The sequence below is a fragment of the Felis catus genome, chromosome A2, assembly GCF_018350175.1.
Source record: "Felis catus isolate Fca126 chromosome A2, F.catus_Fca126_mat1.0, whole genome shotgun sequence".
NCBI lineage: Eukaryota > Metazoa > Chordata > Mammalia > Carnivora > Felidae > Felis > Felis catus.
The window spans coordinates 143,212,462-143,236,741 of record NC_058369.1 but is presented as its reverse complement, the minus strand read 5'-3'; the positions used below and the strand labels follow the sequence as shown (position 1 = coordinate 143,236,741).

Here is a 24,280-nt window from a genome sequence, read left to right as displayed (position 1 = left end):
CAGCCAGCCCAATGTGGGGCTTGACCTCCTGAACCTTGAGATCACGACCTGAGCTAAAGTCACTCAACCAACTGAGCCACTCAGGTGCCCCCAACTTCTCTATTTAGACATCAATTCAAAGAGACAAACAAACGAGGAAGTGGGTCTTGTGGAAACATATATAATCTGGACACATGATTAAAATGTTCTGAAATTTACTGAAGGCTAGACTAGAAACAGAATCTTTTCATATCAACTGATTTATTATCTTCTTATATTTCTGAAGTTATTACCAATCATTATTTTATTCTATCAATGGTCCTTCTGATTGTTAACCTTATTCTACAAATAAGACATTTGTAGCTAAGGATACATAAAATAAGTTGACCAAATGTTTATGGACTCCGTAGGAAAGGAATAATAATAAGAATTCACATGCTTTTCATTTCCAGTTGACCGTTGTTTGTATGATGCCCCATTACTTCTAACAGTATGAAACTTCGTAAAAGTTACTAAGTTCTGTACATTTACATTTACATACTTATGAAATGCAAGCTCTCTAAATTTGTGAGTCATCCCTTTCCTAAACTGAAGCTTCTTGAAAAAGCACATAAAGTATTTATGATGATTTAAATGACAAACAACAATATGCATTCCATTGTACTTGCCTGTAAAACGAAGATAATAGAAACACACTATTTTAAGACTTGTTTCTTTTTGAACATTTATAATAGTGCTGAATTAAGTTTTGGTAAAATAAAACAAGAAGATGGGCTACATTGAGAAAATTGTCTATGGTCTATGGAGAGGGAAATTATGTTTCTGTGAAATGGTATGTAATTTTATGAAACCCATAAAATGATGCTAGTACTTCTAGAACAATGCTTACTTTTGGACCCTCAAAGTGAACTAATCTGGTTAGAAACTTCCAACCTCAGACCTCACAATGGATAGGATGCACATAGATTTGAAAAACTTCCTTAATCATTTGAACTATTATTCCCAAGGGTATTGCATATAGGAGTTCTTCAATTTATGTTTGTGACTATTGACAAAATTGGTGTCGTGTAGAAGAAATAGTATAACTTTGGAGTTGAATGGTCCAAAGATACCCACATCCAAGTCTGTTGTACATTAGCTATGTGGCTTTGGGCATATTAATCTGTCTAAAACATCATTTCCTCATCTTTAAGATGAGGACTCTACCAGCATTATTTCAGGATTTGATGTCATTTGTGTGAAGATTCTGGAATGTAGTGCATGTTTCATAAAAGCTGGTGATTGTCTGAGTGTGGGTTTCCCTGAAAGCAGAACCTGAGACAAAGACTTGAGTGCAGGCAGTTTATTTGAGGAGAAATACCAGGGAGTGTAGGAATGAGGGAACATGGTGATTGAGACAGGCAAGGGAGCGGAGTAGAGTGTGTGTAGAGTCCATGACGACCCATTCCCACCAAGACTCTGAAAATGCAAACTACCTCTCCTGCTTATCCATTTGCATAAAAGGAAGGTCAGAGCACTTGTCTACTGGCATAGTTCATATTCTCTAAAGATATTTTTTTCCCAACTTCATTTTAAGAACTCACATGCTTATACTATTTTTGGTCCAAGTGTGTGTTTATGACCACAAAAACTCTAAGTCTTGACTTTCCACTGTTTAGTCTTCAGGATTTTGTGTACAAGATGGAACCCTTTATTCAACAGGCTACTGCTGTCATCTTCAAGAGGACAGTAGTCAGAATGGGGGAAAGTGCTCTTAGTAGGGACCTGGATGAAGTGAAGGGGTGGTCACATTAGAGAACCCGAGTATGGTAAGAAAGAGGACACAGAATGCTTTTAGAGAGAGCTGGGGGTTGTAGAGGATGAGGGTAAAACTTTAAAGGAGAAAAAATAAATCTGATGATTTTTATGATATCTTTGTGTGTGGTGCTCTGTATAAATCTGTATCATCTCTTCAGAGCCTTGTCATTCCTGAAGGCTTTCAAAGTAAAGGCTCTCTGCTTTATATGGGTTCTGTGTGAGCTGTGTACATATGTAGTTCTTAACCAATATTCAAGTCGTCTTCTAAGTGGAGTATTGTGTACCTCAGCTGTTTTTGGACTGAACACTCAAAGATATCTCACTGATGTGTCAAGTCCTCCTATAGGAGGATGTGTGTCTAGCCATCTTATACCTGATACTAATTTGCAATTAATGTGCAAGTCTCAGGGTAATAGTTACACCAAAAGATTGCATTTGAATGCTACTTTGCTTATAAGAAAAAAATTCTCATAAAATTTCTCATTTAAATATCACAGTGAAGGGGAGCATTTTGCTGTTAAAGATACTGGGACCCAAGTTTTGTGGCTGCTCTAAGTCCCTATGGTTTCCTCAGTCCATTATGTGTGGACTCTTAAAGGTAGATTTTCTATCTCCCAACGCAGTTTTCTTTCCACTATACATAGCTACGTTATCATAATATTTGTATGCCATGTCCTCTACATTGCTTTGTAAATTGATATTCCATATCAGCTAAGTACATCTCTGATATTCCTTGATTACCCAAAGAATATATTTCAAAAATAATTCATATTAATTTTTTTTGCATAAAGACACTTACATACATAGTGTACATACTATGTACAATACATATATGTATTTGTGATCTACTCTAAAAATATTGACTTATAAAATTCAAAATATTATTAATATCTTTATTTATTATATGCTCAACTCTGGGCCGAGTACTATAGTGAAGTAGGAGGAGTAATAAAGTGTCTAGACCTAGATCTAGACCTATAGGTCTACAAAGGGATTTACTATAGGAATTGCCTAACCCAATTATGGAGACTGAGAAGTCCCATGATCTTCCATCTACAAGCTGGAGAACCAGGAAGGTCAGTTCCAATCCAAAGAACCAGGGGGGCCAGTGGTATAAGACTGAGTCCAAAAGCCCAAGAATTGGGGGGGCTGGGGGGCACAGGGTGGTATAAATCCTGGTCTGAATTCTTAGGCCTAAGAACCAGGAGCATTGATGTCCAAGAGCAAGAGAAGATAGATATCCCGGCTTGAGCAAAGACATAAAATTTGTAGTTCTTCTGCCCTTTTATTCTATTCAGGCCCTAAATATATTGGCTGATGCCCACCCATATTGGTTAGGGGCATCTTCTTTACATGGTCTACTGATTCAAATGACAATCTCTCCCAGATGCACACTCACAGACATACCCCAAAATAACGTTTATCTGGTCATCCCTTAGCCCGTCAAGTGGACACATAAAATTGACCCCAGCACACAATTATTTGTCTAATCCAATAATACAGAAATACATTCAGAAATGTGGAATGGAAATGAATGAGACTCGATGTTGAAAGATGGAAAGGTTTACATATAATGAAGACAGGGAAAGGACATGGAATTAAGAAGTGAGAAAAAAGGTGGTTTTTTAAAGTGATAAAATTAGTTTAATTCAGTGGTAGGATGGAACCAGATTCATGCATGAGGCTTTGGCAGAACATTTTTCCAAGTGTGGCCTGAGGATACCTGGGGGTCCGCCCAAATATTTTACATAGCTGTGAAGTAAAAACTATTTTTATAATAATACAAAAATATCTTCTTTTTCACCGGGTTGACCTTCGCACTATTGATGCAAAAGCACTTGTGGGTAAAAGTGCTCATTCCTTAACATGAATCAAGACACTGACACCAAAACTGTGCTATTAGTCATTATATTCTTCACTTATATTTGGGGTGGGGGGAAGCAATCTCAGTTGGTTGCTATTGAAGAAGTAGTCAGAATTCCTAATTTCATTAAATCTCGACTTACCAGGTTTCTACATGACGAAAAACGAAGCACTTCTAAACTTCCAAAGTTAGATGGTTGTCTCAAGGAAAAACTCTTATGAGATTGAGTTGCAAGCTGAACTAGCTGCTTTTTTTTCATGGAATGCCATTTTTACTTGGAAAAATGGCTGACATAAATTATGGTTATTCAAACTTGGGTATATGGCAGATATTTCCTCAAAAACGAATGGAGTAAGCTTGTTACTTGAAACGACTGATGTTATTTGTTGCCAATAATAACATTTGAGGTTTCAAGCAAAAAGTAGAATTTTGGAAAACATGTACTATCACCGTGAGCTTGATAGCTTTTCAATTCATAAAGAATTTTCTGACGAGATAAATGGTGTTGTTAACAAATGTAATTTTTTAATAATGTATAATGAAATGTGTCAAAATGAAAGACTAGTATAGCTTGGTGAGCAAAGTTTTACCCAGTAATAAATACACGATGTTACAAAATCATACAGGGATGAAAGATCCATTCAAAATGCAAAAGAGACGAATGGATTTGAATGTAATAGTATATGGAAAGTTTATTGACATTGTTTCAGATTCTGTGTTACAACTAACCTTTAAGAAACTACTATGGTTGAGTAATAGGGTAATATCAAAGAAGAATATTGATAATTATCTGTAAAGGTTATTAAAATACTCCTCCATTTTCCAACTGTATTATCTATGTGGGACTGAGTTTTCTTTATATACTTTAACCAAAACAACATAGAACCATACACAGCATATAGAAGAAAATAGAATCCAGTTGTTTTCTATTAATCTGGGAATTAATGCTATTTGCAAAAATGGAAAACAAAAGAAAACAAAAGCCACTGCTCAATGTTCTTAAGTAATATACAAACAAATTTACTTGTGTATTTATTTATGATATTTTGAATACTTTTCAAAAAATATGTTTACTTTTGAAACATATAATGGGCTAAACATTTTTTTAATTTCATAAATACATATTCTTTTAAATTTCTCTTTTAATTTCAAATACTGCAAATATTGAAAGCTAGAACCCACATAAACAAAAGCACTTAGGTACCCTCAATAATTTGTAAGATTTTAAAATCTTGAATCGAAAAAGGTTGAGAATTGCTACTTGGGCAGAAAGGTAACCATGAAAGATTTTTGAAACTTCAGTTTTGTCTTACTTACACCCAGCCTTTATACTACAGTAGGGAGCTGTGGTTTTAATTCCTTTTTAAATCTCCTTAAAGACCAAGCTCTTTAACATTCGTTTCATATAAAAGCCCCAATGAAAATCCCTTAGCTTTCTTCCCCAGACACCACTAACCATTTTGTGTATTACAATTACTTACGGAGATGAAGGGCAAACTCTGCTATGCTATTACGCACCCTCATGCCTTTGCTCCTGTTCTTCCCCTTGACTGGAAAACTCTTCATACCCCCCCCCCCCCCCGCCCTTCCTATCTTTAACTTGTCTATCAAGATCTATTTTGGGCACATCTCCTTCAGGAAACTGTAACTGAACTCACAATCAGGGTTCCGTGCTATTTCTTTGTGCTTCTATATCTCAATTTTAGCATTTAACATATTACTGTGGCATTTTTGCTTCTGTATCTGTTTTCTCTTGTGATTAATAAACTTCTTGAGGACACAGGCCTGGTGACTAATACATTGCTGTCACTTTAAAATGCTTGCTTGCTTTAAATTTTCTTGCTTAATAATGCTTAATAAATGATAATAAATTATTGCTTTAAAATGATATAATAAAATGCTAATTAGGAGAGTTAATCGTGTAACAGCCTTCAAAATGATTTTAAGTCAAGAGGATCAACAATATGACTTAAGAACAATTCTGATGAACAAAGTGCATAACTCAAACTTTCTTTTTCTCCTCGTTGACGCGCAGATTAAGTAACTTAGTTTTGTAAAAAAAAAAAATCTTTAACAATAAATTCACGCAAACACAACTTTACTCAGCTTTCCAAAGAAGGAGGCAATTATTTAATATCTTTAATAACATATCTATTTTACAAAGGCTAACTCTGGCATTTTAAGGTCATTGTTGAAAATTTGATTTCATGAAAATCTGTGCAAGAGTTTTTAATATAGAGTTTTAACATATTGACTTGTTATAGGGATCATGACTGTTTCAACCACTATGCTAATATTAAATTAACGAATAAGCTAAATTTAATTTCTTATTTGAATTAAATGTGGTCTTTAAATAGTAGTTACATTTTACAATGAGCACTTTCTAAGTGCTCACCGACCTACAAAGAGGCAACTTTACTTTTATCTGGACACAGAAAGGGCATTTGACTGCAGGACTGATAGATAAGTGCTTATCATTCATATTTCTACACATTAATGCCATTGGACTGCATGCAAGGAGCAACAGGTACTTGTTTAATCGCTTTTCCAGGTGTCTTTCTATTTAAGCTATTACCTTCGTCATCATGAGTGCCTATTAGCATACTGCCTGGGTTGAGTTTCCTCAACTTTTTTGCCCAGGGCTGCCCTGCTGTGGCTCCATCATTGGGGTAACCAGCTGTTACTTATTTAAAGCTTCCATCACTTTGTATGACAGAAGAACTTAATTATGCCCTGCTTTGGAGATGTTAAATGAAATTCTCTTCAAAACAAGTGCACTTCATTTAATATTTTTCTCCATCAAGTACTTGAACTGTGACATTTACGTCATAAGCACTAGGTAAGCAGACACTTTATAAATTGAGGCCTTCAGATAGAGTAATTATCGTTGAGGCAGAGCACGGCTCTAAAGAACCCGAGATAAAAATTGTGGTGGCTGATGCTCAGGTCTGTATAAAAGGGTTTGGGGAAAATGAAAATGGGATAAACAGATAATGAGCTGCAGTTATCTACACTGTGGACCAAATGGTTTTCAGATATGGGGTGGGGTCGCACTCGCGGTTGTTGTAGTCCCTTTGGTGGATCAGAAAATCTGTTGAGGATGAAGGTGGAAGGTCAGCTAACGGTTAATAATATATGCAATGTTCGAATGGCTCCTTTGAAAAGTCTGTTCAGTTGGAGGACTACGTTTCACTTGGGAAGGTGGAAAATAGAATATTCCAAATCGTCTTAGGAGAGCAACTGAAACGGATTAAATGTGTTTGACTTTGCTGAGAGGGAAGGACTGAGCAACGGTCATTTGGATTTGCCAACACGGAGGTGAAGTTAAGTGCAGTTTTCATAGAGCCTGACTGGAATGGGTTCAACAGTCACTGGGAGAAAGGCAAGTGGATTCAGCACGCAGAGATAACAATTTCACTGAATTTTACAGCAAAATGACGAAAACGACGATTTTTAATGGTTGGGAATTAGAAAGGGAAATCATCAGAAGTGCTGTCCCTTAACAGGTAAAAGAGATGGACTCTTGCTCACAAATGGTGAGTTGGCCTTAGATCGTGATAATAGGAAAGACAGAAATAATTGTTACGGAAGCCAGTAGATTCAAATGTGGTTCAGAAGTATGTGGAAGTTCTCTGTCTTTTCTGTTTTCTCAGTGAAATAACAACCAGTTATCAGATAAAGGTGAGAAGAGTGGGTGTTGCATTTTGAGGAAGGAGATGTAAATTAGCCATGTTCTTGAGAAGTGGGGCAGCGATTTCACAAGAAGCTAATAGCATTGAAGGAGGCCTAGTTGAGGCCTACCATCAATAATTTAAAATGAGGCCAATTTACAACAAGCTCACTTTTAGCTTTCCAGTGGGTGCAGGCATAAAAGCCGCAGCGAGTTATATTTAAACAGGCTTGGGATTCAGTTTTCTGGAATGAGCAATGACAGGAGAGAGGAATAAGGGAGTGGAGGATGTTTGCCAAGCAATGTTTTTAATGGCAGCCAATGAAATCCAAGACATAAGGAAGGACTAGAGGAACGGGAGAGGGCTTAAATACTGGTGTATTGTTGGAAAAAGTCAGGTTGAAGAATGATTAGCAGTGGTACATACAGAAGGAAGACGCTTGAAAGGGTAGGACGGTGGTCAGAGCTTAGAATGCTGTAAGCTGGGACTTTGGCAAACGTGCAGTTATTATGAAGGCAAATGGGACGAAGAGCACAATTATTGCAAGCAAGGGATGCAAGAAACTGAAGAGGCCATGGAATGGGACCAATGTAGATGTAGATACTGGTATCGACAATAGTGGGAGAGAGAGAAATAATTAGTCTGATAAATCTTCAATATTACATAAATGGTACTTTGTCTCCTTTCTTGTTATTCAGCATTTTTATTTTGTTTGTAGCAGTTGTGTCTGATTTTAGGCATGTGACATGGGCAGATATTGAAATTTTATGGTCAATACCACATATCCAAAATGTCCTACAGCACTTTATGGTCTTTATGGTTTATGAGACGATTTCACATGCATTATCTCATTTTATTTTCATAGTTATCTAGTGAGACAATTAGAGATGGTATTGTAACAGTTTTATAGATGAGGAAATTGAAGTTTGATGATATTAAATCATTTGCCAAAGTTGGTATGGCTAGGAAATGACAGACTTTCCGTGGGAATACATTCCACATTGATATGTTTTGAGAGTGTTAAAATGGAAGAAATTTATTAAATATCAAAACCAAATAGATTTATCTCATCCTTTGATGGTTTTATTAAAGCCTGGCCTTTGCATGAACATTTTTATGCAATGAGAATTTATGCTAAGAAAATGTATTATTTTTAAATTCTAAGACACACTTTAGTTTGGTGATAAAATATACTTTGATTTTTTTTTCTGTCCTTTCCTTAAACACTGAATGTTTTTATTTTTTAAGAACTTATAGTATTCCTAAGATGCCTTGGTTATTATAAGGCAATATGTTATTAAGAATGTACATATTACTTAACAGGTGCTACACTAACCATTCTTATGAATAAAGATATAAAAGTAAGTAAAATACTGGAAGCAGCAATTCAACAGAACATTAAAACACTTACAAATGGAGACGATAATAAATATACCAGGGTATCTAGTTAACTGGTCAAATCATAAAAGCCTTAAGATCCTATCAGTGGACCATGTAAAACAAAAACAAAACAAAACAAACAAAAAGACAACCCATGAAACTTTCAATACCTGTTATTTTTTAAAAGACAAAAATATCTTTGAGAAAAATAATAATAGAGAGATGATCCCATTTTTATAATGGAGTGTATGCATCTTAAAAATTTAGCATCATTCAGGGGCACCTGGGTGGCACAGTCGGTTAAGCGTCCGACTTCAGCCAGGTCATGATCTCGCGGTCCGTGAGTTCAAGCCCCGCGTCAGGCTCTGGGCTGATGGCTCGGAGCCTGGAGCCTGTTTCCGATTCTGTGTCTCCCTCTCTCTCTGCCCCTCCCCCGTTCATGCTCTGTCTCTCTCTGTCCCAAAAATAAATAAAAAACGTTGAAAAAAAAATTTAAAAAAATTTAGCATCATTCATAATGATGAGATTCCAGAGGGATTCTTGACAAAATCAGCAACAAAAGAAGGATGTTCATTTGCATCAGTTTTATTTAGAATTTGTCCAGAAATTTAGGCTAGTGCAATTAGACATTAAACAGAATTAAGAGTCCCAGTTATTTTTTTTTTTTTTTAATTTTTTTTTCAACGTTTATTTATTTTTGGGACAGAGAGAGACAGAGCATGAACGGGGGAGGGGCAGAGAGAGAGGGAGACACAGAATCGGAAACAGGCTCCAGGCTCTGAGCCATCAGCCCAGAGCCCGACGCGGGGCTTGAACTCGCGGACCGTGAGATGGTGACCTGGCTGAAGTCGGACGCTTAACCGACTGCGCCACCCAGGCGCCCCCAGAGTCCCAGTTCTTGACAAGGAAGAGGGAAAAGTATCTTTCTTTTCACCTACCATATCCCTAGAATATCAAAAGACATCAAATAAATGCTTCTTACATTAATAAGAAATTTTAGGGCACAATACAATGACCACATACATTATAAATAGCAAAAAATCAACATCTTTCTTCTATCCTACCAGTTAGAAAATGTAATGGGTAAAAAAAATACCCCATTAATAATGGAGTCATTAAATTCCAAGAATAATTCTAAGAAGAAAATATAATAAAATCTAACTTCTTTTTTTTTTAAATTTTTTTAACATTTATTTATTTTTGAGACAGAGAGAGACAGAGCATGAACAGGGGAGGGGCAGAGAGAGAGGGAGACACAGAATCTGAAATGGGTTCCAGGATCTGAGCTGTCATCACAGAGCCCGACGCAGGGCTCGAACTCACGGACCGCGAGATCATGACCTGAGCCGAAGTCGGACGCTTAACCGACTGAGCCACCCAGGCGCCCCAATAAAATCTAACTTCTAATAAAAATATAATATAGGATAATAATTCTAACAAGAAAATTACAGGATTCCATTCAAAGAATGAAAACAAGATTTGAATGAAGTATGCATTCTGTAGACAGGAAGACTGAAACAATGTAAAAAGCCAATTCTTAAAGTAACCAAAATTCATTAAAATTAATATCTTATAACTTAAAAATCACTGTTATCAAATTATGAATAGAAAAAAAAACTTTCTTAGGGACACCTGGGTGGCTTAGTCAATTAAGCGCCCAACTTTGGCTCGGATCATGATCTTAGGGTTCAAGAGTTCAAGCCCCACCATCAGGCTTTGTGCTGACAGCTCAGAGCCTGGAGCCTGCTTCAGATTCTGTGTCTCCCTCTCTCTCTGCTCCTCCCCTACTCACGCTGTCTCTTTCTCTCTCAAAAATAAATAAAAATTTAAAAAAAAGAAATAAAAGAAAAAAAACTCTCTTAATTTGATAGCGAATAGTTAAATAAAATGCAGCAAAAATCCTACTTAATGACACATTATTGAAAATTTTCTCCCTGAATTCAGGGGGAAAAACAAAGATACCCATTATCACTGTTACTCAGTGTCATGATCGTATTCTTACCCAGTGTAACATACCAAGACAGACAAATAAAAGGCATAAAGTTTAAAAAGGAAAAAAACTCTCATTATTTACAAATGACATGAATTGTGAATATAGATATTCTAAAGGACCCTACGGCTAAGCTATTAGAATTAATAAGTAAACGTAACAAGGTCACTGGATATAAGCCAATATATATAATTAGTTGTATTTCTATATAGAAAATGAACACATAAAGATGAAATTTTATAAAGAATTTCTAATAACATAAATACCAAATACCTAGAAATAAATCTGACAAAATAAGCACATGATCTCTATACTGAAACTATTAAATAATATGGAAATATATTAACAAGAGGAACTAAATGAATGGAAGTATATAAAACATTCCCAGATGGGAAGACTTAATTTGCAAAGATATCAAATATGCAAATTGATCTATATACTAATGCAATCCCAATCAAAATTCCAGTAGGTGTGTGTGCATGTATGTGTGTGTGTATGAAAATTGAATTGGAATTGTAAAGGACAAAGGGTATCCAAGGATATTTATCATCTATTAATCTGTCACCATCTATCTATCCATTTACCTGTCTATCCATCATCTATCTATTATCTATCTATCTATCTAGTCTTAGAAGTTGGTTCTGCTTCTCTGGTTGAATCCTGACTGATATGATCTATAAATGTTTTTGTTAAATAAATCCATTTCTAGTAGTAATTCTAAAGAAGTATTATAATCAAAGTAAAAATACCTGAGCAAAAGATATCCATAAAGATGTGGTGGAAGTAGAAAATATGTAGTAAATGGGAGATAAATGAGGGACTAAAAGTTCAGGCTTTGAAATACAGATAAGGAGTGATGAGGAAAGTAATTTTAGATAACATGGCCCCAAATAGAAACAAAAATCTAAATATATAACACCAGGATATTAATTTAATTTGTTGTCAACAGGATTGAAATTATGCAGCTATTAAAATTTGATTAAGAAACATGGAAATTATCTAAGAAGTGCTTTTGAATGTTGCCAAATACTGAATATTTGCAGTATTCTAATTATGTCAAATGTATGTTCATTTAAATATAATATAAAAACATAATTTACCATATAGAATGTAACAACTGAAAGTTTTTGTTACAAATGAGTTAACTTCCTAAAAGGGAAATTAGCCTCATGCAAAGATCACAATTTCCTAAAGTAAAAAGAAAATATACGGTAACACATTGTATGTCTTTTGACACACCAAAATTCACCAAAAACTGCATATTGTAGAACTCTGAGTTATCAATGGACTGAATGCATATAATGTATAGTTCTTTTGAAGTAAGATAAAGTTTATAAAGAATTTCTTATTGGCCTTGTGTAAATACATTGATAAATACAAACTAGTGTTCAAAAGGGTTGCAAAATCAACAGTAAATAAATAGTCCGTAAGCATATATTTGCAAAGAGCTACTCAATTATTATGTTCCTAAATAAAAAAAAAAACTGATAGTTTTAAATTTTTATTTTCTAATTCATTAAGATAATCCCTACTTCAAAGACAGGAGTAATTCTCTATGAGGGCAATTAACTTTACTCATTGTCACGTTCGAAGAGTCATGCAAACCCCACTACAATCATATTTCTATAAATTTGTCTGGTCAACAAGGGATATGGCTTACTCGTTCACTTCATCCACTTCCTCAGTGGCAAGAGGGAGCTACTAAAAGGTGGTCTCATTTATATCCTTTCATTAATTATTCTCTTTGTTGTTTTAATAAAACACACACATATACATTCATGTACCTGCAAAATGAAGGGCATATCTCCTTTGTTTAGTTTCTCCTTTGTTTAGTTTGTAAAAGCAATTTATACACAGTGTAGAAAATTTTAAAAATTTAGACCAAAAAACCAGAAAGAAAGAAATATTACCCATGACTCTATTGCTCATGAATAGTGAGGGCTAATGTTTTGGTTTCTTTCTAACTTTGGTCTTAGAGGTAAATGTCTTGAGATGGTAGCATAGATTCAGATCTGTCTCGACATATGTTATTCTTTAGATTATTGTTTCCCATGGCTATGCCATTATTTATGTATTCTTCTATTTTTGGTCATTGGGTTATGCCACTTACAAAAATTTTAATAATAATTACTAATTATCATCTTTGTAAATAAGTCTTTGTTCACATATATGATTTTGTTTATTTTGTTTTTTCTTATTGATACAGTATTTATTGGTCTTCCCTTTGTCAAACCCTGAGCCAGCCACGTTCCCCAGACTGTCTGGGGAGATATAGGAAAAGGAGCAAACAGGGCAGAGGAGACACTGGAAAAAGACCTATGGGAAGTAGAGACAGCTCTGTCACATGGAGAAGAGGACGAGAAAGGCCATCACCATGCAAAAGAGTCCCATGGCCTCCGGGAGGGCAAAGCCCAGATGACGTAGGAGAAGAGCTGTTCAGGGAGGGGCTCCTGGCATAACCAATGATGAGGCTCCCAAATGCAGTCCCAGTTCCAGCCCTGGAGCCAGCCACCCCTACCGTGGCAGCCCCAGCCCCAGTGCACTTGGCTGCTGTGTCCTGTCCCTTGAAATGGCGCTGGTTTGGAAGCTGCGGCTGGGAATACGTGAGGTCGGGGGGTGTGGGACTGCCAAGCTGCCAAGGCTCCATCTGTCAGTGTCTCCAGTGGTTTTAGCGACACTGCAGACAGTGACTGGCTCAGCAGCTGAGAGGTGCTCCTGACCAAGAAGGGGCAGACTAACTTTGCACTAAGGGACTTTGGCAGGAGAGTTGCTCCCAGTGCAGAGAAGACAGAGGGGCAGGGGGCAGGAAGAGCAAAGGTGATTTTATTTTAAGCAGAATGTATTCCTAATGAGAAATTACTGTCTTGGAAACAACAGAGAATCAAGTTATTATTTTTCATTTTTTTCCTGCTATTTTAAGTATTGATAGTAATAACTTTTCTTAGCAAGGAATGGATAGGTTTACCCTAGTTGATTATCAATTTTCTTTTATGTTTTCCCCTTGAATACAGTGGGTTTTGTTTTTGTTTTTTAGAATTTATGAAACTTTGCTCCTTTTCCTTTCTTAGAGCTATAGAGTCACTGATCTGCTCAAAGGGATCCCAGCTGTGGCATTCACTAGCCCTGTGACCTTGGGCAAGTGTCCTAATACTCTGCACCTCATTTCTTCATCTGCGAAGTGTGGATAAGCATTGTACCTCCTTCAGAGAGCTGTGAGAATTCCTATAAAGTGAAAATGCACGAGAAGTGCTTATAAAGAGCCTGGCACATAATAAACACTATTGTAAATATTTATTATTATCCTAGGTTTGGGGGAGCTCTCTCCCTACTAGTACTCTCTTTGGTTTTGTTCCAGTTAGTAAGGCTCGCTTTCTCCACCCTGACTAGGGTTTTCTGAGTTCCCCACTGAATCATGATTTCCACAGGATGACCTGATCTTTACCTCTAATTACCTCTTTGGCTTGGTTGTATTGTTTCAGTCTTACTGCCCCTGATCAACCCTTTGTGAAAGCCAGATGTTCCTAAATTCCTTATATTTAACAGAAAAGCTGAAGGCAGGAATACTTGAGGGAATATATTGGTACTGAATACCATTAACAGCCAACCATTGTATGTGATTTCAGTACTTTCAGAATGCTTTTTTATATAGTATACATAATCAACCCTGTTAGCTTATCAGGTCAGGAATAATTTTTCCTGTTTTACATACGAAAAAAAGACTCATAGAAGTTAATTTATTGGCTCGGAGTTATCGTAACCAGGGGTGGCAAAGTCACGCATTTTAACTTTGGCTTTCTGACTCTCTTCATAGGATGGCCTTTCAACTGCACCAAATTGAGTCTCCAGAATATATTAGTTAGGCTTTGCTAGTGAATGCTGCTGTAATAAACAACTCAAAAAAAAAAAAAAAGCAACAGTGGTTTATTTGTCAGCTGCATTGCTTGTCAGGGATTTATAGTTGCACTGCTGAAGGACAGCCTCCATCTGGAATATAGATTCTCTTGGCAGAGAGAACAGCAGGAACCAACCACTCGATGCTTAAAGCTTCCTCTGCTGAGGCATGATGTACATTGTATCTGCTCACAACTTATTGTTGAAAACATATCACATGATGAGCCTTGATAAAGATGAGATGGAGAAAGAAATCCTTCCCTGAGGAGCGGTTCAAAAATATGACAATACGCAAAGATGTGTAATCATTATGGGGAAGAGTGGAGTGAATAGTTAAGGGCAATAATATCTAAAAGAAAATCATGAATTAAAAAGGACACAGAGGGAAGTCTATGCAATAGAAACAAAGTATAAATGTTAAAAAAAGAAGTAAGTTATAAAACTTGGACAAAGTTTACTGTGTGAGGGAAGATTTCTCCATAATTCTGTAGCTTTTTTTTTTTTTAATTTTCAGAGATTGGCAATAGTTGTTTCCAGTGACAAGGAAGTTGGTTAGAGGCAGTGTCAGATATGGACTAGCTGAGGGAAAGAGGTCAAAAGAGAGAGCTGTACATCAGGCACAGGTGCTAAGTTGCTGACTTTGGAATTTTAGACGATTAATTTGACGGTCCAACTTCCTTTTGGAAGTGCTGAGTTATATAGGTTTACTTTCCTATAAACTCCCTCAGGTACTGAAACCTATATAAAGTGCCTGAAATGATTCTTCCTTGAAAATTTAATAGAAAACCTAGCCTGGTTCATTCTTTCAGTAACCAAAGAGCAAGGTCACTGAACCTAGGAATAAATTTCATGGCTTGGGATTATATTGACAGACTAGACACTTTGTTAGAACATGGTAATGATGTTCTCAAGGTCGATCATTACAATCCATCTGAGGATATTGTTAATTCATTTTTCTGACATAGCCATAGACAGTATCCTTCACTCAGCTCAGCCATCACACATTAGCCAGAGGGGCTGGCTGACCATTTGGTCAGTACAAATCCACCACCTGCAGAGAACTAACACAGAGTGATGCTCTGAGTACCCACTGGTTCCCACTCACATAACAATATGAAGCTGTTTCTGGCTTTCTGGCTGCTCTCCTCCATGTGGTCATTCAGGAATCCCTATTTATTCAGTTTTACAGTCTTACCGTCCTCCAGTACCTCCTTAGCATACACAGCGAAAAGACGAAAGGGGAAAGGGCTGCGGAGAAAGTACCCATACCTCTTGGTTTCTCATAGTACATTCTATAAAAACACTTTTATGACATTTGTCCTTTATTTTCACATGATATTGGTTGAAAACTAGTTAAAAGGTCACACTGTTTCTAGCCAGAGTTGCCCCTGCCTGATCAGGAACTTCCAAGAAACAATTCCATAAAATAGAAGGAGGAGCACACATTTTGATACCTGTGTTACCCCCATTATCCCAATTTAAACTATGTGTTTTTTGCCTCAAAATGTTTTCCTTGTTAAGCTACCATATTTATAACTTTGCACCTAAAGCTTCTTGGTAAGAGTAATAAAAGAAAAAAAAAAAGGTACAGGACTGTTTTTTCCATAACATTAAAAGAGAGAGTACTGAGAGCCGTTTCCTCCATGGCAATTAAAGGTTTCACTCGGGTGTAGTTATTCCGAAGTCTGAAGCATCAATAGTTTGAACATATTTGGAAATCAGTCTATCAGATTTACCAATGGGATAATTTGTCCACGTAATTCTCCATGCCTGCTCTTAGGAACACAGTTTTGATAATAGCTTCCAGATGGTCCTCCAACTTAAAAATAGTTTGTTTCAAAATTCTGTTTATAGTTGACTTGTGGTCTTCGAGATATTATTTTATACACACAATGGTACATATGACAGTTGTCTTTATGCCATCCATAAAAGTTTATTTAATCTATCATCTAATAGGACCTTGGCAATGAAAACTATAGCAAATATTGTTGTTGGTAACTAACATAAAAACCTACACATGTAAAGTCATTTTCTGAATAGAAAATATTTAATTAAAATGTTGACACTATAAGGTAGAAAACAGCTATTATAACTATGCATACTTTATTTGATATTAGCTCGGTTTACTTTTTTATTATTTAGAAAAATACAAGTTGCAGTACTTTATTATTTAGGATAATCCAGGTATTTTCACACTTGGAAAAGTCCACATTCTATCACGGTGACGTATGATCAAAGTTAACAGCCTTGATTTTAAAACACTTGGAACCAGTCATAATCAGTTTTATCGCAAAAGATCCCTGAACACATTTACATTAATCCTGGTACCTTAACAGGCTGTCTGGCAAGCCATTTCCTTACAGAAACATGCATTATGAGAAATGAGAAATGCCCATCCCTTCTGGATTTTAGATACTCGTCATACCTGGGCAACAGTGCTCACATCACTGAAGCCTGTGAACACAACTCTATATTTATTCTAAGTGAAAAATAGAGTGACTTAAAGAAAAATACAGGCTAATGTAAATAATCTCTTACCCCAAACCAATATATTAAGCCACAAGTGTTTTTTACAACTTTTATTCCAAGAAACCAAAAAGACTATTTAAGATTCTGGCTGTGATCATGAGTATGAGTGGCTAAGATGGATGGAGTAAAGGACAACATCATTGCAAAGGAGGAGGATGAGGAAAATAATCTAAGTAATATATCGGGGGATGGAACAGACATGTACATGGATGTGGAATTTATCCAAAATAACCGCATTGCTTGTAAGAGTAAGAGGATGAATGAATCAATGAAAGAGGGCAAATGATGGCAAGTATAGAAACAAGAAGAGAGAGGGTATACGGTTGAATGTTATGACAGTTAATAAGGCAAGATATTTGAGGGAAAGCATGAGTCTGTAATGATCCAGAAACAGCAAAGGGGAGTATGGAATGCCCTAACCTATTGTCTTCCCTGAGGGATATGGATCAAGGAAATAAAAACAACCATCACTTGAGAGACTGGAAGAGAAACAATATTTTTAGGAGGAGAGAAGTTTCAGTGAAGGCTGCAGGGTAGAGGCAGGGAGAAGAGACTGGGGCTATGGAGGAGTTTGTTGGAGAGTGGCATTACAGAGCACTGTAAAGTTGGTTACAGGTGAGGGTAGGGTAAAGAGCTGAGTGAGTTTCAAGAAAGTTCCAATATTCTGCTTGATGGTTCAGCAGAATATTTAATGTCAGAGCTCATCATTTTGGATGCTGACTGACAACTAGAAGAGTAATTTGGTGATTTTACTCTCAACAAAGCAACATAGGCCCCCAGGAGAAGACTCAGATGCCAGTGAGTCAGGCCATTCAGGACCTAAGCAGTGGTTCAGTTGATCTGTGTGGAGTAAAAATGAATCATCTGCATGCAGCGTATCAATGAAGCCAATTCTGGAACCATGCTTTCTGGAAGGGGAGAAATCTGAGATAAATTCTGGGTTCAGTATCCCAGGAGAGTTACATGCTTGAGATTTCTGATGGATTGATGGCTCTAGAATATGTTCTACAAATTTCATGGTTCTAGCTCATACTTCACAATGTCTTCTTCTAACTTACCTCATTTGCAGGACTATGCATAGGATAATATGAATGTCAAGAAATAGTCCTGGTGTCTGGTTGAAACTACTGTGGAAGGGACCTTGAGTTAGTTTCTAGAAACTTCATTCTAAGTATATGCCTCTGCTAAAGCTGGACAAGGTTTTTCAGCTTTAATGGGATTGTAGAACAACCAAGCTCTCTTTCACACCATAGAGTTTATGGAATAATCTGTAGGAAGAGGAACTTTTAACTGTGATAGAAAAGTGTAAGCCTTCTGAAAACATTCTCCACCTTTCACTGGTGGTTATTTGATAGCCACCACTTCTTTAGGCTGTGATTGCTGGGTGGGTCGATGTCTGAGACCCATTTGAAATAATTCTCTTTTCCTGAAAGCTGTCATTACTACAAATAACTGAGCTTCCAACATGAGGTACTTAGTGCCAATTTGTGTGCTCAGTACACAGCGAAGCAGATCACTGGTCTGATATTAGTAGCATGACTTCACCATGGCTAGGCATGAAGACTTGGGGAGGTCACCATATGTATTGGTAAAGTTCTGGTTTTCCTGAATGCTTCTGCCATTGCTGGCATTCAGGCAGATCCACGTGTCTGTGTCAGGCATGATAGGCAGTAATACAAAGTATAAAACAATATTAGATCTGAAGTATTTCCTCCATAGAAATCTGTCTAGGACACCTGGGTGGCTCCTTGTTAAGCATCTGACTTCTGCTCAGGTCATGATCTCATAGTTGGTGAGTTCAAGTCCTGCTTTGGGTAAGCTTGAGCCCTGCTTCGGGTGAGCTCATGCCCCACTCCGGATGAGTACAAGCCTTGCATCGGGTGAGCATGAGCCCTGGGTGAGCCCCACTTTTCTCTCGCTCTCTCTCTCTGTCTGCCATTCGTTCACTTGTGCCCTCTCTCTCGCTCTCAAAAAAGAAAAAAAGAAAAGAAAAGAAAGAAAAGAAAAGAAAAGAAAAGAAAAGAAAAGAAAAGAAAAGAAAAGAAAAAAGAAAAGAAAGGAAATCTGGCTACTTTCACATTCATCTGTATCTTCAGGAGGCGTCAGTTCTAGGAACAAGATTTCCTTACACTGAAAGACACTCCTCTCTGGATCGTCCCAGAAATGGTGATATGATGAGGTCAGAACAAACAGAACATAGGCATTGGGCATGTACATGACAAAAGTAGGCAAAAATATTGCTGGAGCAGAGAAGCCATCATCCCAGAGTTATGGAAGATGCCATTCATCAGAGCTTGGGACACAGGGAAGGTTTTGAGTCTTTGAGGCCAAGTCCCATATGGAGTCATAACCCTTTCAGAGAGGGCTATATTTATCCTTTCCCCAACTCACCTATCTTAAGGCTCATCTTAGTAAAGCAGCCAATCTTAATATTCAGGCTCTTCATGGGGCGCCTGGGTGGCTCAGTCGGTTAAGCGTCCGACTTCAGCTCAGGTCAAGATCTCGCGGTCCGTGAGTTCGAGCCCCGTGTCGGGCTCTGGGCTGATGGCTCAGAGCCTGGAGCCTGCTTCTGATTCTGTGTCTCCCTCTCTCTCTGCCCCTCCCCCATTCATACTCTGTCTCTCTCTGTCTCAAAAATAAATAAACGTTAAAAAAATTTAAAAAAAATATTCAGGCTCTTCAGATCCAGTCCATGGATAAGGGGTGAGTGAAGACCCTGCTCTGCAACTGTAATTAGTCTCTTCAGCTCTCTGGAGAAGGGTACTCGTCACCATTTTCCTCCTTTCCAAAAAGCAGGGAGACATGATAGATTAGAAGAGGATATGGGATATCAGGAAAACTGTTTCTGCCACTACATTTCCTGAGAACTTGGATCTCTAATCTGAAAGGGACTGCACTTCCTAAATTCTTAGGCACTACCTATCACAAGATATGATTTGCCTCTCTCTCTGTTTTTATCCTATTTTTTCTTCCTTCCCCTATGTTCATCTGTTGTGGTTCTTAAATTCCACATATGAATGAATATGATATTTGCCTTTCTCTGACTGACTTATTTCACTTAGCATGATACACTCTAGTTCTATCCATGCCATTGCAAATGGCAAGATTCATTCTTTTTGATTGCCAAGTGGTATTCCACTTGGTGTGTGTGTGTGTGTGTGTGTGTGTGTGTGTGTGTATCACATCTTCTTTATCCATTCATCAGTTGATGGACATTTGGGCTCTTTCCATAATTTGGCTATTGTCAATACTACTGCTATAAATATTAGGATGCATGTGCCCCTTCAAATCAGCACTCCTCTATCCAGATACCTAGTAGTGCAATGGCTGGGTTGGAGGGTAGTCTTATTTTTAATCTTTTGACGAACCTCCATACTGTTTTCCAGAGTGGCTGCACCAGTTTGCATTCCCACCAATAGTGCTGAAGTGTTCCTCTTTCCCTGTATCCTCACCAACATCTGTTGTTGCCTGAGTTGTTAATTTTAGCCATTCTGACAGGTGTGAGGCGGTATCTCACTGTAGTTTTGATTTGTATTTCTCTGATGAGTGATGTTGAACATCTTTTCATGTCTCTGTTAGCCATCTAGATGCCTCCTTTGGGAAAGTGTCTATTCATGTCTCTGTTTCTAATATATATTAAGTCTGCTTTAGCTGTATCTCACAACTTTTGATATGTTGCATTGTCATTATTATTCAGTGCAAAATATTTTCTAATTTTCAGCGTATGTTCTTCTTTGACCTACAAGTGATTTTGAAATGTGTTGTTTAATTTGCAATCATTTGGTGCTTTTCTTGTATCTTTTGTTATTTATCTCTACCCTAGTTCTTCCTTTACCCTAATTCCATGTTAGTCAGATTAACATACTCTGTATCAAAACTTTAAAATTTGTTAAAAGACTACCCAGAATATGGTCCTGTGGTAAATTTCCTCTGTGCAATTTAATAGACTATCTTTTGTTAGTCTTTCAAAAATTCTTGACCATTATCTCTTTAAGTTTTTTTCTTTTTACCTACTATATCTCTCTTTTCTGGGACCCCAAATTCATCTACATTCAAATTTTGTATCTTCTTTTATATATCTCTAATAATGTTTTCTGTATTTTAAAATTTTAACTATAATCTCTTTGCTTCAATATGGACATTTTCTACTGAGCTATCTTTCAGTTCACTAGTCATGTTCTCTACTGTATGTGACCCATTGTTAAACTCATCTATAAAATTCAATTATTACATTTTAAAGTCCCATCATTCTTTGACTCTTAAAATACATATGTATATATTTCAGTTTTTAAATATACATTTTCCAGTTATGTGTTGTTTTCAATATATTTATGTTCAAGTTTTTGTAAACTTTTGTCTGAGAAGTTTGGTATCTAGATCACCTGTGGCATCATTACTACCTTCTGAGATTTTTTTCCCCCTTGGTTTTGGTCATTTCTTCCTGTATCCTGGCATGCCTGGTTGGTAATCTTTACTACACTTGATCTTAGCCAAAAGGCCGAGAAGTGATGGTTGGTTGGTAATCTTTAAATGAATACTTGACTCTCTGCATTAAAAACAATGTAGATGTTATAGATTTCTTTTTCTTCCAGAGAAGCTTCAACTCTTTATTAGTCAGCAATTAAAATAGAGGCATTTCACCTTGTTATAATCTGGGACCAGGATAATTTCAGGCTACGTTTTGGTCTTTCTATGGGTTTGTCTATTTTTTATTTTTCTTTCATCCTGGAAGATATCTCCTCAGATATATTAGCTAAAAGTCCAGGATGCTCATGATTACCCATCCTAATTAATGGACTTGAATTCCAACTTTTATTTCCCTTGCACCATGATATGGTTTCATAGTCTGTATAGTTTTTTAGCCTCTGAATCTGAATTATGTTTGATTTTTTTAGCCTGTTGGGGTTCAGCAAAGTCTCAAGAAAAAAAATCGGTGTAAAATATCAGGTTCATCTCTCTGTGGTACCCTGGAGTCTTGGGTGCTCAAGTCTGGCTGCATTGGTAGCCCTGAATTCCAGTTTTTGTCTCCCCAGCCCCATGAGACTGCTGAAAGGTCTTTCTAAAGATTTCTGCCCTCGAACACTCATACATTGAATCAGCACATTTCTTATGGATAAAAGCAGTGGAGAATTCCTGGCTCACATCAAGGTTTGTGGTGTTTTGTGTTTTTTTACTTCCTAGGATCTTGGCCCCTTGAGTCCTGGCTGCCTTGGTTCTTCTCTGATGCCTCCAAACATATTCTTTCTTATTTTTTTTAACTTTATGATTCTTTTATAGTTATTCTTAGTGAGTGGCTTGGTTTGATTATAGCTGCTCCTTCATAATCAGAATCAGAAGTCCTTCACCTATAGAAATTTTAATTTTAATGATAAAAATGTTAACTTTTATGATATTGATTTGATACTTTTTCTGGATACATTATTCTTTCAAAACTTTTCAAGGATAATTATTTTTACTTCTAAACTGTTCTTGTATTAACTCTATCGAATCTATTTCCTTGGGTGTTTATTATTCTGTTTGTGGAGCTTGATGCTTCTTTTTCATAGTGTTGGTTCTCCGTAAAAATTTCTAATTCTTGGCTGTCTGTTCTTCTGTACAACTGATTCCCAGTTGTCTGCCTACTGTGTTGTCCGTAGCCTGTGTCTGGTGGCTGTGAGATGGAGTGGTGTCTGTGCCGGAACAGTGGGTTGCAATTGTCTCCTGAAGGAAGGGAATCCTTGTCCCTTTTGGTGCCCGTGGTTCCAACAGCTACTTCTCTGCTCTGGCCACTGCAAACTCTTTAAAAAGATTAATTAATCCAGCTCTTTTGGTTCATGTTTCCAGCTTGATGGTTCTGTTAAGTTCAACAAGATCTAATCATAAGAAAGAGCTCTTCTAGGATCAGCAGTGAAGTTTCTTATGAGGAAAGTAGCTGGCTGATAATAGCAGTCTTAAAAAAAAAACACACCTCTAAATGTTCAGTTAGGTATTAAGTCAAGTGCTTTAATGGAGTTTCTTAATTTTTAAGAAATTTGGCCCAACTCTATTAGAAAAAGGATGATTTTCTGATTTGATGTGGTGAAGATTCAAACCATATTATTCCTGCTCTTTCACATCTCTGTGTATTGATCGGAGCCATTGTGTGTGGTGAGGATATGGGCTTTCAAGTGAGACAAACCTCAGTTTAAGCCTCAGCTTTATCTTCATGAGTTGTGTGACTTTGATAATAGTATTTAAGTTCTCCAAAATAGACCCACTCTTGAATTAATAAAATTATTGTGAGGGAGTAATAGGCATAAAATATTTGGCATAATGCTGATATCTTATCCTCAACAACTAATAGCTATTGTGGTTGTAATTGTTGTGTAGTTCCTAAATTAACCTGTTTAATCACCAGAAATCTTTGAGATGTTATTAGTATGTTTAAGCACAAACTGATTATAATGACAGAACTTTTAGAACTCTTTGAGTGATATTAATTCTCCACTTGTGTTAACATGCTAGGGCTGCCATAACAAAGTACCGTAGACTGGGGGGCTTAATATAAATTTGTTTTCTCATAGATCTGGAGACTAGAAGTCACAGATCAAAGTGTCAACAGTCCTGGTTTCTTCTGAGGCCTGTCAGGGGCTTTCAGATGGCCACCTTCTTTCCGTGTCCTCAGTTGCTCTTTTCCTCTGTGCACACACATCCCTGGTGTGATTTGCGTGTCCTTATTTCCTCTTCTTATAAGGACACCAGTCAGATTGAATTAGGGACCACCCTGAAGACCTCATTTTAACTTAATTACCTCTTTAAAGATTCCATCTCCAAATACAATCACTTAAGGTTAGGAATTTGACAAATGAATTTTGGGGAGGACACAATTCAGCCATAACACCATTCCTCTTGGTTCTTAGTTACTATATTAATATCACTAGGAAAAAACAATAGTATTTCTATAATATCTTATGTCTTCACAAAAGTTCCTGCACTGAGGTACTGATTTAATTCTTTTGGCTTTATAAAAGGTTATATGGGAAGTATCTAGTTGAACCAAGATTTAGCACCTTTTACAAAATTATAGTTGAACCCCTTCCATACTGTTACCAAATTTCCTTCAGTAATGCAACCTAAATAACAAATTTCTCCTACAATTTAAATTCCAGCAAAGGATTAACATATGTGTGTGTGTGTGTGTGTGTGTGTGTGTGTGTGTGA

The 24,280-nt window shown here is 36.8% G+C and overlaps 1 protein-coding gene and 1 pseudogene across 6 annotated transcripts in view; one reads left to right on the top strand and one right to left on the bottom strand.

Moving 5' to 3' along the window:
• Positions 1 to 24,280, top strand: part of GRM8 (glutamate metabotropic receptor 8) — a 768,989-nt gene that overhangs the window by 728,331 nt on the left and 16,378 nt on the right. The gene's annotated exons all lie outside the window — the stretch shown is intronic.
• LOC102902377 lies at positions 13,022 to 16,340 on the bottom strand (annotated as a pseudogene).